At 28.9% G+C, this 14,806-nt stretch overlaps 1 protein-coding gene across 1 annotated transcript in view; it reads right to left on the bottom strand.

The window, feature by feature from the left end:
• LOC142325017 (acyl-CoA Delta-9 desaturase-like) overlaps nucleotides 1-14,570 on the bottom strand; it is a 68,391-nt gene extending 53,821 nt beyond the window's left edge. The window contains exon 1 of the mRNA XM_075366301.1: nucleotides 14,467-14,570. The gene's annotated coding sequence lies outside the window, so the exon portion shown is untranslated. The remainder of the gene's footprint in view (nucleotides 1-14,466) is intronic.
• Nucleotides 14,571-14,806: the final 236 nt, after the last annotated feature.

Below are 14,806 nucleotides of genomic sequence, written 5' to 3'. Positions count from 1 at the left end.
AAAGAGCGGGTTGGAAATTGATATAGAATCTTTTTTGTCTTCAGTCATTTGACTGGTTTGATGCAGCTCTCCAAGATTCCCTATCTAGTGCTAGTCGTTTCATTTCAGTATACCCTCTACATCCTACATCCCTAACAACATGTTTTACATATTCCAAGCGTGGCCTGCCTACACAATTTTTCCCTTCTACCTGTCCTTCCAATATTAAAGCGACTATTCCAGGATGCCTTAGTATGTGGCCTATAAGTCTGTCTCTTCTTTTAACTATATTTTTCCAAATGCTTCTTTCTTCATCTATTTGCTACAATACCTCTTCATTTGTCACTTTATCCACCCATCTGATTTTTAACATTCTCCTATAGCACCGCATTTCAAAAGCTTCTAATCTTTTCTTCTCAGATACTGCGATTGTCCAAGTTTCACTTCCATATAGAGCGACACTCCAAACATATACTTTCAAAAATCTTTTCCTGACATTTAAATTAATTTTTGAAGTAAACATATTATATTTCTGACTGAAGGCTCGTTTCGCTTCTGCTATTCGGCATTTTATATCGCTCCATCCATTGCTTCGTCCATCTTTAGTAATTCTACTTCCCAAATAACAAATTCTTCTACCTCCGTAATCTTTTCTCCTCTTATTTTCACATTCAGCGGTCCATCTTTGTTATTTCTACTACATTTCATTACTTTTGTTTTCTTCCTGTTTATTTTCATGCGATAGTTCTTGCGTAAGACTTCATCTATGCCGTTCATTGTTTCTTCTAAATCCTTTTTACTCTCGGCTAGAATTACTATATCATCAGCAAATCGTAGCATCTTTATCTTTTCACCTTGTACTGTTACTCCGAATCTAAATTGTTCTTTAACATCATTAACTGCTAGTTCCATGTAAAGATTAAAAAGTAACGGAGATAGGGAACATCCTTGTCGGACTCCCTTTCTTATTACGGCTTCTTTCTTATGTTCTTCAATTGTTACTGTTGCTGTTTGGTTCCTGAACATGTTAGCAATTGTTCTTCTATCTCTGTATTTGAACCCTAATTTTTTTTAAATGCTGAACATTTTATTCCTGTCTACGTTATCGAATGCCTTTTCTAGGTCTATAAACGCCAAGTACGTTGGTTTGTTTTTCTTTAATCTTCCTTCTACTATTAATCTGAGCGCTAAAATTGCTTCCCCTGTTCCTGTACTTTTCCTGAAACCAAATTGGTCTTTTCCTAACACTTCTTCCACTCTCCTCTCAATTCTTCTGTATAGAATTCTAGTTAAGATTTTTGATGCATGACTAGTTAAACTAATTATTCTGTATTCTCTATTTAATTAATAGAAAAATTTCAATGCTTATGAATATTAAATAAATGTTGAGTTAATCATTGTATCATACAAATGTTTTTATAAAAACTTTCTACAATAACTTGAATTATGAAAGATAACTTGTGATTTGTGATGAGAGAGATCGTTACAAACTTTTTGAGCGGACTGTAGACAAATAGAGGTATACCTCTAAATCAGCTATCTTTGTTGGCACGGATTTCTAACGCAAGTGCACATTCCAGTATTTCTATATTTCAGTGTAAAATACTCTATGAGCAAACCACAAATACATCGTTAAATAATTTCTAAGATCAAATTCGTTTTAAGTTTCATTAAATTTAATACAACATTAGAATGTTTAAACCTGTACAAATTTTCATCAAAATTTCCAAGATGATTTATGTGAAAAATTAAAAAGGGTTTGGAGTCTTTATCCAGGGATAAAGACTCCAATGAGGATATCCAGGAATATCCTTCTCTTGAAAATATATAGAATTGATTTTTGCCAATTTTCATACAAGCTAATGAATTTTTTTTTATTTTAAAAAAAGTTAAAAATTTCATATAAGTTAAATTAAAATTATCTTTAATTATCACAGTAAATAGGAGAGATTTGAAAAATTATTATTTCCAATTAATTTTGAATTTAATAAAGGCTGAAGCTGTATTTCTGTCGTAGAAAGGCTTAATAGAAAATACATTATTAGTAAAATTATTATTCTTAATTTTATCTACTTTTTTTTTGTGAAAATATATGAAAAACTGAAAACCTTAAAATCTATTGAATTAAAATAATGATTAAACGAATATATTATCTAAAGTAATTAGGTAATTTATATTAAAACTAGTATCAATCTTTTTTTATTTTATATTTTTTAATTAAGTAACCGGATGGTACAGCCAGTCGCGTCGCACATACAGTAACAGTAGTAATGACTGTGTAGGTTGATCCACCACGCTGTACACCGTCGAACCCCTTAAAAAATTATCTAAACAGTATTTTCAAACCGAAACCTAGTGAATATCTAATATAATCGGAAATTGGGAAAATTTGCAGTAATTGGTAAAAATATTTTACCTTTCCTCACTACTTTCAAGGTCGAATTTTATTTAATCGCTATATTGGTTTTTAAATATTCACATGAAGATTTTACACACCAAAAAACAAATAAATATCTTAATTTGTTACCGAGAAATTGAAAAAAAAATAGTCGGGTTTCAAAACAAAGATTCAAAAATCCATTTAAACCCTTGAAATTTCAAAGAATCAAGAAATTGGTCTTTAGATATTCGAAATTTCAAAAACTTTTTTCTTAGTGTGGACTTACAACTTAAGAAGAACTTGTATACAAGTTTTAATCACTTTATCTTCAGTAGTTTTTGCTGAGCGTTGGTTATGAATTATCACAACATGTTATTTTATACATTACATAGATCTAACAGCAGTGTAACTAATAAATTTATTTTTAGGTAAAAATTTTATAATTACGAGCACATGAAATACTAAGTATCTTGTAGCAATTAAATGGCATAAAATATTTTAATTATGTATTCATTTATCTAATTATACGGATTTATTGGAGTTTTATAAATAGTTGTAATCCCTTTCAATTACCTTGACAGTGAAAAAATCCACATTTTTTCTAACTTCCGAATTATATAGCTAACAAGTAAAGTTAAAAATTTTTAAACCAGTTTTACTCCAATTAAAATGATTGCAAATCTTTTAAATTTAGATATAGTTTTTTCTTTATATATATATATTTCTTATATATCCTTTATGTAAGATATTGTTAACCTATATTTTGTAATAATTTTCTGTTTAATTGTGTGTTGCAGCAATTTATTTTAAAAAACACCGGTCATTTGTTGTTGAGAAGAGAAGTTTTGCTTTAATTGCTATTCTATATTATCAGCGAATTTTAAGCATGTTTATTCTGAAAATTTAAATTAAGAATGATTCGCAAGAATTAAGAAGTATTATACAGGAGAATATTTACGTGTTTCTTACCCTGGAATGTTCGTTACATATTTTTTTATCTGTATGTTTTATGAAGTATTATTAAATACTGAAGCTGACTCAATTTATTTACTTTTAATTTTTATCTGAACGCAGTAGTCATTTTTTTATTATATTATCATTTCTGGCTTTTAATTAAAAATGAATGCATCTTTTAAATCACAAGGTACGTTTACATGTGATTACTGATTTATACACGATTTTCATCGTTAGTTCTATTGCAAATATACCCGTTTTAAAATTATTACACAATAAAAATATTTTAGTTGTAATATTTAAAAACGTATAATAAATAATGTCTGCTGGAGTAGATAGGTAAACTGATCGTATATTATTTTCAATATAAGCATTACATTTTTTAAGCTTCTTTTGTAAGTGAAGCTTAATTTTAAGATTACTCACATGCCATTTATAAGCAAATTTCAGAAACCATTTTTGGTTTCTGTTAATAGATGGGAAGGGAAGAAAACATATTACATTTAAATACATACTCTGGGTGTAACTGATATCTTTTTGGCGTTGAACGCATGCATTTGAGTGTAAAGAACTGCACCTCCGTTCTTGTTCCTCCAAAGTGGTTGATATTAGTACCTTGAATAATCATTCTCCTGATAAAATGTTTAAGTTGTTGTTTTAAGTTTTATTTATCGTAACGTTTTGTAATCCACTGGGGCCGTAGAAGCTAATTCATTTATTACTTATTCATTCAGATAATGATTCTTTTACTGGTGATAAGTATATATATATATATATATATATATATATATATTATACTTTATTTTTTTGATTTTACATCATCAGAGGCGAAAATGTAGTATTCTGAATATACTAAGCACATTATTTTCAAATGTAAGAACTCCGATTTAGATTAAAACAAAAAAATTTAATTAAAAATTCTCAAAAACAATGTATATTTAAAAAAGATTTTTGAAAATTTAGATTTTATTTTTATTTTACTGGATTAAAAAGAAAACATATCCAAGTAGTTCTAAATCCAGTGATCGCTGGCCGACCAGTCTCAACAAGTATCGCTATTGGCGTGTATTGTTTTGTTATCATGTTCAGTCAACGAACAGGTATAAAAATAAATTTTTACATATTTCTTAATGCAGCTTCGGTTTCTGGATAAACTATAGGAATCTGTTTACCTCTTTCGCTGCCGGCGCATTGTCATGAGACCGTTCTCTAATAAATAGCAGTTGTAATGAAAATTGTTCTTTTCTTCATAATTATTTTTACATTCCTTTCTTACTTAAAATTATGAAGTTATTTTAATATCATAGTAATATGTTTAAAGCACATTGTTCAACTAAAATGTTTCCTACTTTGCAGAGAAATTTTCGAAAGTGGCTGCCATATTGGAATCAAAAATCAAAATAGTTTGTTGATTAATAAAAGTATGTTTAAATCTACCTATTAAACATTACTATATATAAACACGAAAATTTTAATATATCCTATTAACTAAATTATGAAATCAGTGTTTCATAACTGCCAGGCAGTTTTACTATCACGAAAGCAATCGAAAGGGTAAGTATTTTAAATTCGAAATATTCCATAATTCCTCCAAATGTTCTCCAAATAATTTAAAATTCAATAGTAATTTTTTCTTTTTCCTGTTTAGCCTCCGGTAACTACCGTTTAGATAATTCTTCAGAGGATGAATGAGGATGATATGTATGAATGTAGTCTTGTACATTCTCAGTTCGACCATACTTGAGATGTGTGGTTAATTGAAACCCAACCACCAAAGAACACCGGTAACCACGATCTAGTATTCAAGTCCGTGTAAAAATATCTGGCTTTACTAGGACTTGAACGCTGGAACTCTCGATTTCCAAATCAGCTGATTTGGGAAGACGCGTTCACCACTAGACCAACCCGGTGGGTCAATAGTAACTCTAGAAAGAGCAAGTTTTATGTGGCATAAAAGTCAATTTTTTTCATATTGTGACAAAAGACAGCTATTCAAAGGCAAGGTTTTACTTTCATGATAAATTTTATAACATTCATCAAAATTTAAAAAGAGGTGAACACGCAATTTTGTAAAAATTCTATCCGGGGTATCTAAAGTAGTGGTGGCGCTACAAATAGTAAAGTGGAAGGGGTGGTACCCCGCAAACCTCGTAGATAGAAAAAAGCCAGTCCATGCCCAATCTGTTCTTCTAAGTGAATTTTATAATTTTTGGTCAATTACTGCAGTCTTAAGGATGATAACATCAAAATCTAGGACGTTTTCATAAATTTGTTTTCTTTTTTTTTCTTCAGTCATTTGACTGGTTTGATGCAGCTCTCCAAGATTCCCTATCTAGTGCTAGTCGTTTCATTTCAGTATACCCTCTGCATCCTACATCCCTAACAATTTGTTTTACATATTCCAAGCGTGGCCTGCCTACACAATTTTTTCCTTCTACCTGTCCTTCCAATATTAAAGCGACTATTCCAGGATGCCTTAGTATGTGGTCTATAAGTCTGTCTCTTCTTTTAACTATATTTTTCCAAATGCTTCTTTCTTCATCTATTTTCCGCAATACCTCTTCATTTGTCACTTTATCCACCCGTCTGATTTTTAACATTCTCCTATGGCACCGCATTTCAAAAGCTTCTAATCTTTTCTTCTCAGATACTCCGATAGTCCAAGTTTCACTTCCATATAAAGCGACACTCCAAACATATACTTTCAAAAATCTTTTCCTGACATTTACATTAATTTTTGATGTAAACAAATTATATTTCTTACTGAAGGCTCGTTTAGCTTGTGCTATTCGGCATTTTATATCGCTCCTGCTTCGTCCATCTTTAGTAATTCTACTTCCCAAATAACAATATTCTTCTATCTCCATAATCTTTTCTCCTCCTATTTCCACATTCAGTGGTCCATCTTTGTTATATTTTGAAATATAACAAAAATCTTTGTTATATTTCATAAAATATAACAAACATTTTCAAAATTATTTGAAGGATTTCATAATTTATATTGTAAAACTATTTTTATTTACGTATACAAATAATTATTGAAAACGATGCGAAGAACAAGATATTATTTTATATTCACTATTTTCATATCATTCTGTTATTCTTGTTTAGATGAAACTTTCAACAAAATTTCTTTCTTTTTGTTTTTTTATTTATTAATTTTTTTTGTTAAATAATTAGGGATTAATAATGTGTAATGATTAATCATTAAAAAACCGCAACAATAAAAATATTAACGGCCTATAAATTCAACTTGGCTTAAGATCTACAATGCATTTGTAAACCTTTTACCGTTATTTTGTAAATATAACAATGTTGGATAAAGTTTAATTTTTATAATATTAAAGAATTTCCTTAAAAAACAATAGCAGACAAAAAACCTTTTTAGGCTGCCTTTAGTCGACCTCTGAATGACTGATCCAAAAAGCAAAATAATTTTTTCATAAAAGTTTTTTAATATTTAAAAAATAAATTATAAGTAAATTATATTTTGAAATTAAACTTTTATTCTTTTACATTACAGAAATAAATTAATATTCTAACGTAGAATACTTGTTAGTTTAACATATGTGTAAACTTGATGGAAATAGTTAAAGAAACAAAACTGTCGGTAATATACTGCAACAATTCATAAATTAGAATAATATAACAATATTAAAATAAAATCATGACTTTTTGTAAGTCTGTTTTAACAAACTAGCTACAACGACTTAACTGAATTAATTGACGTAAATATAAGTTTTTAATAAATGTAGACATTTAATAATAATGACAATATCATTAGGTTACATCTTTTACTTTGTAGAAAAGTGAAATAAATTTTTATTATGTTGAATTGCTTTCATTTTATCCCTTTGGTTTTAAAAAAATGTGCTAATTGAAAACGAAAATTAAAAGTTAAAAAACTAAGACCTAAGGCCAGGAGATATAATAAAAAATGTGAACGGCTTTATAAAAAAAAAAAAAATAGATCATCGGTTTGGAAAATCTATTAATATCTTCTTTTTTAATCTCTTTAAAAAGTTGATTCGGCCGAATATAGATGATCCTGATTACAGATTTAGAGAATAAGGAACAATTTAAAGAACAATTTAGCTTCGGAGTAACAGTACAAGGTGAAAAGATAAAGATGCTACGGTTTGCTGATGATATAGTAATTCTAGCCGAGAATAAAAAGGATTTAGAAGAAACAATGAACGGCATAGATGAAGTCCTACGCAAGAACTATCGCATGAAAATAAACGAGAACAAAACAAAAGTAATGAAATGTAGTAGAAATAACAAAGATGGACCACTGAATGTGAAAATAGGAGGAGAAAAGATTATGGAGGTAGAAGAATTTTGTTATTTGGGAAGTAGAATTACTAAAGATGGACGAAGCAGGAGCGATATAAAATGCCGAATAGCACAAGCGAAACGAGCCTTCAGTCAGAAATATAATTTGTTTACATCAAAAATTAATTTAAATGTCAGGAAAAGATTTTTGAAAGTATATGATTGGAGTGTCGCTTTATATGGAAGTGATTCTTGGACAATCGGAGTATCTGAGAAGAAAAGATTAGAAGCTTTTGAAATGCGGTGCTATAGGAGAATGTTAAAAATCAGACGGGTGGATAAAGTGACAAATGAAGAGGTATTGCGACAAATAAATGAAGAAAGAAGCATTTGGAAAAATATAGTTAAAAGAAGAGACAGACTTATAGGCCACATACTAAGGCATCCTGGAATATTGGAAGGACAGGTAGAAGGAAAAAATTGTGTAGGCAGGCCACGTTTGGAATATGTAAAACAAATTGTTAGGGATGTAGGATTTAGGGGGTATACCGAAATGAAACGACTAGCACTAGATACGGAATCTTGGAGAGCTGCATCTAACCAGTCAAATGACTGAAGACAAAAAAAAAAGAATAAGGAAAGAAAAAATAATTACTTACAAAATTAAATCGAAGCGTAATTCTTTCACTACTCCAAAAAATGAAAAGTAATTAAAAACTTTAATAGGATCTGATGGTGTATAACTGTGCAGCGCATCAAGAACCTTATATGAATTTCACGACGTAAATAATAAACAACTATCGCGCTAATTGTCATTTTAAGGAATAACAATTAGCGCTTACACGTTCAATTAATTATTCAGGAAGTGAAACTAGTTTAAGAAAAAATATTAAAACAACTGGTACCCGGTGGAAAAAAATTGAAAATAAAAGAAAACTCCTGATTGACAATCAGTGGTTTTATAAACACGTTATATAATGAATCTATGCGATATTTGAATTTGGCTAAAAATTTAGAATTGGTAATTGATCTACTGTAAAATATTAACAAGTTATACTTTCGTGTATTCATTTTGCATTAAATCATGAAGCGATAATTTTAGATACGACTCCAGTTTCATAAGACAATACAGAAATTGCTAGTATAATAAGTTTAGGAAAAGATGGATTGCTCTATAAACCTGGTCCCTAACAACCTTGCTTATTACCCTAGTGCGCTAATAGAATTGTGCTTTATTAGCTTCTTGAAAAGATTTATCTAATCCAAAACCAAATGTGCACAACAATCGTTTTAATCAAAATTAAAAAGAATCTTAAAAACGTTTTAAAAAATTTAGTGATGATAGCCGACATCGCATCTAAATTATACCGTAACAGAAAAAACTAAAAATTTCCTGTTCAAGAAAAAACTAGTTAAATATGAATATTATTTCATTTTTTTATGTTGAAACTTCGATCATAAAAACTAGAAAATTAGTATAGTATATTTGTTTGACAAACGTCTAACGAAACGTGGACATGATCTCCGTTTATATTATTTATGCCGTTTTTTTTTTTTTTTTGTTTTTTTTTTGTCTTGGACAATCGGAGTATCTAAATACTCCGATTGTCCAAGCTTTACTTCCATATAAAGCGACACTCCAAACATATACTTTCAAAAATCTTTTCCTGACATTTAAATTAATTTTTGATGTTAACAAATTATATTTCTGATAGAAGGCTCTTTCCGCTTGTGCTATTCGGCATTTTATATCGCTCCTGCTTCGTCAATCTTTAGTAATTCTACTTCCCAAATAACAAAATTCTTCTACCTCCGTAATCTTTTCTCCTCCTATTTTCACATTCAGTGGTCCATCTTTGTTATTTCTAATATATTTCATTACTTTTGTTTTGTACTTGTTTATTTTCATCCGATAGTTCTTGCGTAGGACTTCATCTATGCCGTTCATTGTTTCTTCTAAATCCTTTTTACACTCGGCTAGAATTACTGTATCATCAGCAAATCATAGCATCTTTATGTTTTCACCTTGTACTGTTACTCCGAATCTAAACTGTTCTTTAACATCATTAACTGCTAGTTCCATGTAAAGATTAAAAAGTAATGGAGATAGGGAACATCCTTGTCGGACATTCTTATTACGGCTTCTTTCTTATGTTCTTCAATTATTACTGTTGCTGTTTGGTTCCTGTACATGTTAGCAATTGTTAATCTATCTTGTATTTGAACCCTAATTTTTTTAAAATGCTGAACATTTTATTCCAGTCTACGTTATCGAATGCCTTTTCTAGGTCTATAAACGCCAAGTATGTTGATTTGTTTTTCTTTAATCTTCCTTCTACTATTAATCTGAGGCCTAAAATTGCTTCCCTTGTCCCTATACTTTTCCTGAAACCAAATTGGTCTTTTCCTAACACTTCTTCCACTCTCCTCTCAATTCTTCTGTATAGAACTCAAGTTAAGATTTTTGATGCGCGACTAGTTAAACTAATTGTTCTGTATTCTTCACATTTATCTGCCCCTGCTTTCTTTGGTATCATGACTATAACACTTTTTTTGAAGTCTGACGGAACTTCCTCTTTTTCATAAATATAACAAACCAGTTTGTATAATCTATCAATCGCTTCTTAACTGCACTGCGCAGTAATTCTACAGGTATTCCGTCTATTCCAGGAGCCTTTCTTATGCCTTTAAATAACCGATTCCATCACCGATTTTACCGTATCATCCAGATTAAAATCCATTTAAAATGGTATGGTCCAAAATAAAAGGAAATGATGGTAGTTTTGTCGCCTAATAATCAAAGGTTTTCAAAACGAAAAATGAATAACCGAACCATGAATGAATAACCTAAAAATAAACGAACCGAACCAGAAATGTAAATATGAAAATGTGAAGAAAGAATGTAAGTAATTACACGTTACATAAATTCAGGAAAAAAGGAAAAATTTAAATTTATTTAGAATATGACAGTGAAAATGCAGATGGTAATAATTTATATTACAAACGCCATTTTAGAAATTCGTTTATAAAACGAATTCGTTTTGTAAAAATTTGTTCCATAGAGTTACTGTAATCTTGATATTCATTTTTAAAGTTTTCTACTCAAGATTGTTTCACTTTCTTTACATTCCAATTACCTCAGTTATAAAAGTCATATATTAATTAATTATATTTACAACAATTAGCTGATAATCGAGTCTGTATGAATTTGGGATTGAAAACAAAATGAGAAAAATGCATTACATAAATAGTAAATGTAATTAATACGCTTAAAAAAAACTGTTACCAAGGTGAACACCTATAATAATCTCACCAATAATAATCATAATCGAAACAATAGGAAGTATTATTAGAACTATCTCCCTATCAGTTCAATTAACGGCAAACATGATTGTTTTAACTGTTCCTTTTCCACCCAATTATAGGGATAATGTCATAAGCATATAATTAAAATTTAAAAAAAAATTAAATTTATTTTCAAAATGTAGTTGTTTAAAAAAGATTTAAATGTATTTTATTTATTTATTGTTATGAAAGAGCGGGCATCAACAGTTGTCAAATAACGAAATTCTTTTCTTATGATATTCCGTCAGTTTCCAAATATCTAGTGCACCTAACTTGATTCAGAGCCGAAAGGCATCTGCATCTCTTGTTCGTATAATGACTGCACCTATAACTTTTTTCACCCGTGGATCTCCAACTACCGATTGATGTTGGTAATTGAAACCATGTTAAAGAACGATGACCCTAGAGGTATCAAAAACTGTTTCGTTAAATGTAACTGGATCTTTCGTTCAGGTAGACTAGAACTAACCGTTTGCGCCAGTCCAACACCCACTATTCTGCTAGGAATCGACTTAATATCCATTTTTTTAACAAGACTTCAAAAAAGATGTAAGGTACAATGTATTTTTTTTATGTAGTTCAGGCGGTTAATCTTTACCACATACACAGATTTCAATGATCCTGTTTATATTGTAGACCAATTTTATATGGTGGTCCTGCAGTATTTGAAAACTGTGTTTTTTTACAGAAAAAATTAGCTCCACTACATCTGAATTCAAAAATATCTTTGAATCATTCGAATTACAAAATGCCTATCCCATTCTTTCAATCACAAGCTTAAAGCTTATGTGATGAATTAACCGTTCACAAACTAGATAAATTTTTTATTAATAAAATTTATTGTGTTTTGAGTTTTCAAAAAGTTTTATCGAATCATCCTGGCTTAAAATGGGTGTTAACTTTTCTGATTGAACGGTTTACCTTTTTGCTATATTTTATTTTTAATTAATTTGTCTATTCGCAATAAATATTTTCTGTTAAATTTTCATATTAGCATTTTAAAATCAGTACCTCGTCAGCATATTAATAGGTTGAATAACTAGCAGGCATACGTAACAGACTGTTAATGAAAAGATAAAAATTAAAATTTTTCAAGAAATTAAATCGATGTTTAACATTTTCTACTTCCTCCTGCTTTTCAATCCTATAATTTTATACGAAATATTTTTTTTTTTCAGAGTTCGGTAAATATTGCAAAATTTGTTAATTTTGACTTAGGATTATGCAAGTTTTTTTCTATTTTAATCTAAACAAACAAAATTCCAATAAAACGTTTGGTTTCATCTATTTTATAACTGAAATATCTTAACTTAGATTTTTTTAACTGTTCCCTTTCCACCCAATTATAGAGATAATGTCATACGCATATAATTAAAATGTTTTAGAAAATTAAATGTATTTTCAAAATGTAGTTGTTATTTAGGGAACTTTTTTTAAAGAAGATTTAAATGTATTTTATTTATTTATTGTTATGAAAGAGCGGGCATTACAGTTACGGTCATTAGTTGGGTGGAAATTGCTAATGTATGAAAAGATATCGTGCCTGACTAGTATTCGGGTTTGAAATGCCGATGCGCTGCTCAGCCACAAAGATCGGCGGAATGTAAAAACAAAAATGTATTTTTGTTTTTAAAAATGATAAATTATTAGAAATTAGATGAAAAATAGATTAATTAATAACTATTAGTACAGTAATTGATAAATTATTTTGCCCTCTTTTCAGGTATGTCTATCTAAAATGATAATAAAATTTCTTTCTCAGTCGTTTTCTAGAAGGCAATCACTTCGACGCTATAAAAGGTAATTTAGAATACAACGCTATTTTGGGGTAATCTCATACAACCTTCAGAGAGAAATAACTTTCCTACGTATGCTGACGAAAGTTTCAGATTGGATTAATTTTCGTACTATTCATAATCAAAAAATTTTAATCGCATGACTTCCTTGTACGCATATTAAATTACATATATTTTTTATTACATATATATTTTTTTGACACATTTTTTTTGTTATTGAATTATTTATTGTAAAATTTATTTTAGAATCAGAGGTTAATAATCATTAATAAATCAATATATTTAAATAAAAAAGAATAAAAAAAAAAAAGGAAATGAAGTCGGTTTCGAACTGATGTGCTTTCTCCTTGTAAGAACAAATATTTCATTAATTAGGATTTTATTGTGCTATAACTCTGGAACCAATGAAAATAACCAATATCATACCACTTATGATATGTCGTTTAAAAGTTCTCAATGAGGGCTTATTGCTGCAGTTAAGAAAAAGTCCAAAATCCAAATATTTTGGATTTTGGGCTTTTTTGGACACTTTTGGTCTAGTCGATTGCAATAAAAAGAGGAGGTGCACAACTAGAAGTTACTAGAAGTCTTAAATCCAAAATTTCAACATTCTACGGCTAATCGTTTTTGAGTTATGCGAGATACATACGTAGGTGGATACGTATATATACACGTACGAATAGACGTCACGCCGAAAGTAGTCAAAATGGATATTTCTGATGAAATCTGAAAACCGAAATTTTTCCCGATTATAATAATTCCTTGTACAAAAAATGAATTCTTTCACAATCTGTAGTTTGTTTCGACAGCGGAAAAAAGCAATAATATTATATGTCTGAATGTATTGGTTTTATTAAAAAAAAAAGCATTTACCTTTGGAGACAACTTATTGACTGCAAAGCTGCTTTGGAATTTCGATGTAATTTTGAAATATTTCTATTTTCTAGGTTAAAAAATGTTATTTTAATCACTATTAAAAGGATGTTATTAATTATTATAATTGATCATTCAATTTATTACATATTGGGCGGTTTTTCTTTTTGAACGAAAATACTTAAATATTATTTAAAAAGAGATACTTATATTTTGAAGAGAAATAAAAAAATACGCGTAATTAAAACCAAAATAATTGAGAATTTAAATTTTCATTTCATGTATTTTGAGATGAAAAGCGGATTTGAGGAAACTTGATTGATAAAAATAATAATATTCAATAAAATATAATTGATTCCATAAAATAATAGCCTAGATTTAAAAAATAAAATAAAATGACCAATTCTAAAAAAAAAAAAAAAAAGTGTAATTTTATACTGGATTACAGAAATTATATAATTAAATTAACAGAAATGTCTAAGAAAATTATTTTTTATCTATTTTACTCCTCTTTGCTTTGATCTTTATACTCGTAAAAGTTTGTAATTATTGTGACTGTATCCCTACAAATTATTTGTAATGTTTTGAACATACAGACGTACATTTTGTTGCAAATTCCTCTGTAACCGCACGATGAATTTTATTTTTGTAATAGTTCCACTTATAACCAACTAATATAAATTGTTTCTTCTACATCTGTGCTTTTCTATCATAAAATAGCTACCAATTACGCTCATAATGTGAAAACATAAAGGTATAACTAAACGTCTAATTGTTACAAACAAAAAAATTAACTCAAAATATAGTGTTTTATAGATAACACCTATAGCACTAAATGCTTTAAATTATAATATTCAAACTCACCTTTATGTAAGATGATAATTGGTTTAATTAAATGCTGAAATTGCCATATAATGATCCTACACGATCCGATAAGCTCAGCACGATGATTAAGATATCGTTTATTAATGATGACATAAAAACAACAAAAACAAATAGAAATTGCACACTTTAAATAATAATTAACAATAATTGTTCACGGTCATTACTGTTTGCAAGCTTGCTATTAAAATAAACATTGTTCACGAAGTTAATTTTACAAACAAATACAATTTTTTAACCTTCTACTCGGAGTGCGTTAATTTTCATGTCAACAAACATGTATAGAAATACTCAATTCTATACTTAAATGAAATAAACAAAT

This window comes from Lycorma delicatula, chromosome 1 (genome assembly GCF_047948215.1).
Source record: "Lycorma delicatula isolate Av1 chromosome 1, ASM4794821v1, whole genome shotgun sequence".
In the NCBI taxonomy this organism is placed as follows: domain Eukaryota; kingdom Metazoa; phylum Arthropoda; class Insecta; order Hemiptera; family Fulgoridae; genus Lycorma; species Lycorma delicatula.
The sequence above is the reverse complement of the archived record's forward strand: the minus strand, read 5'-3'. Positions and strand labels throughout refer to the sequence as shown.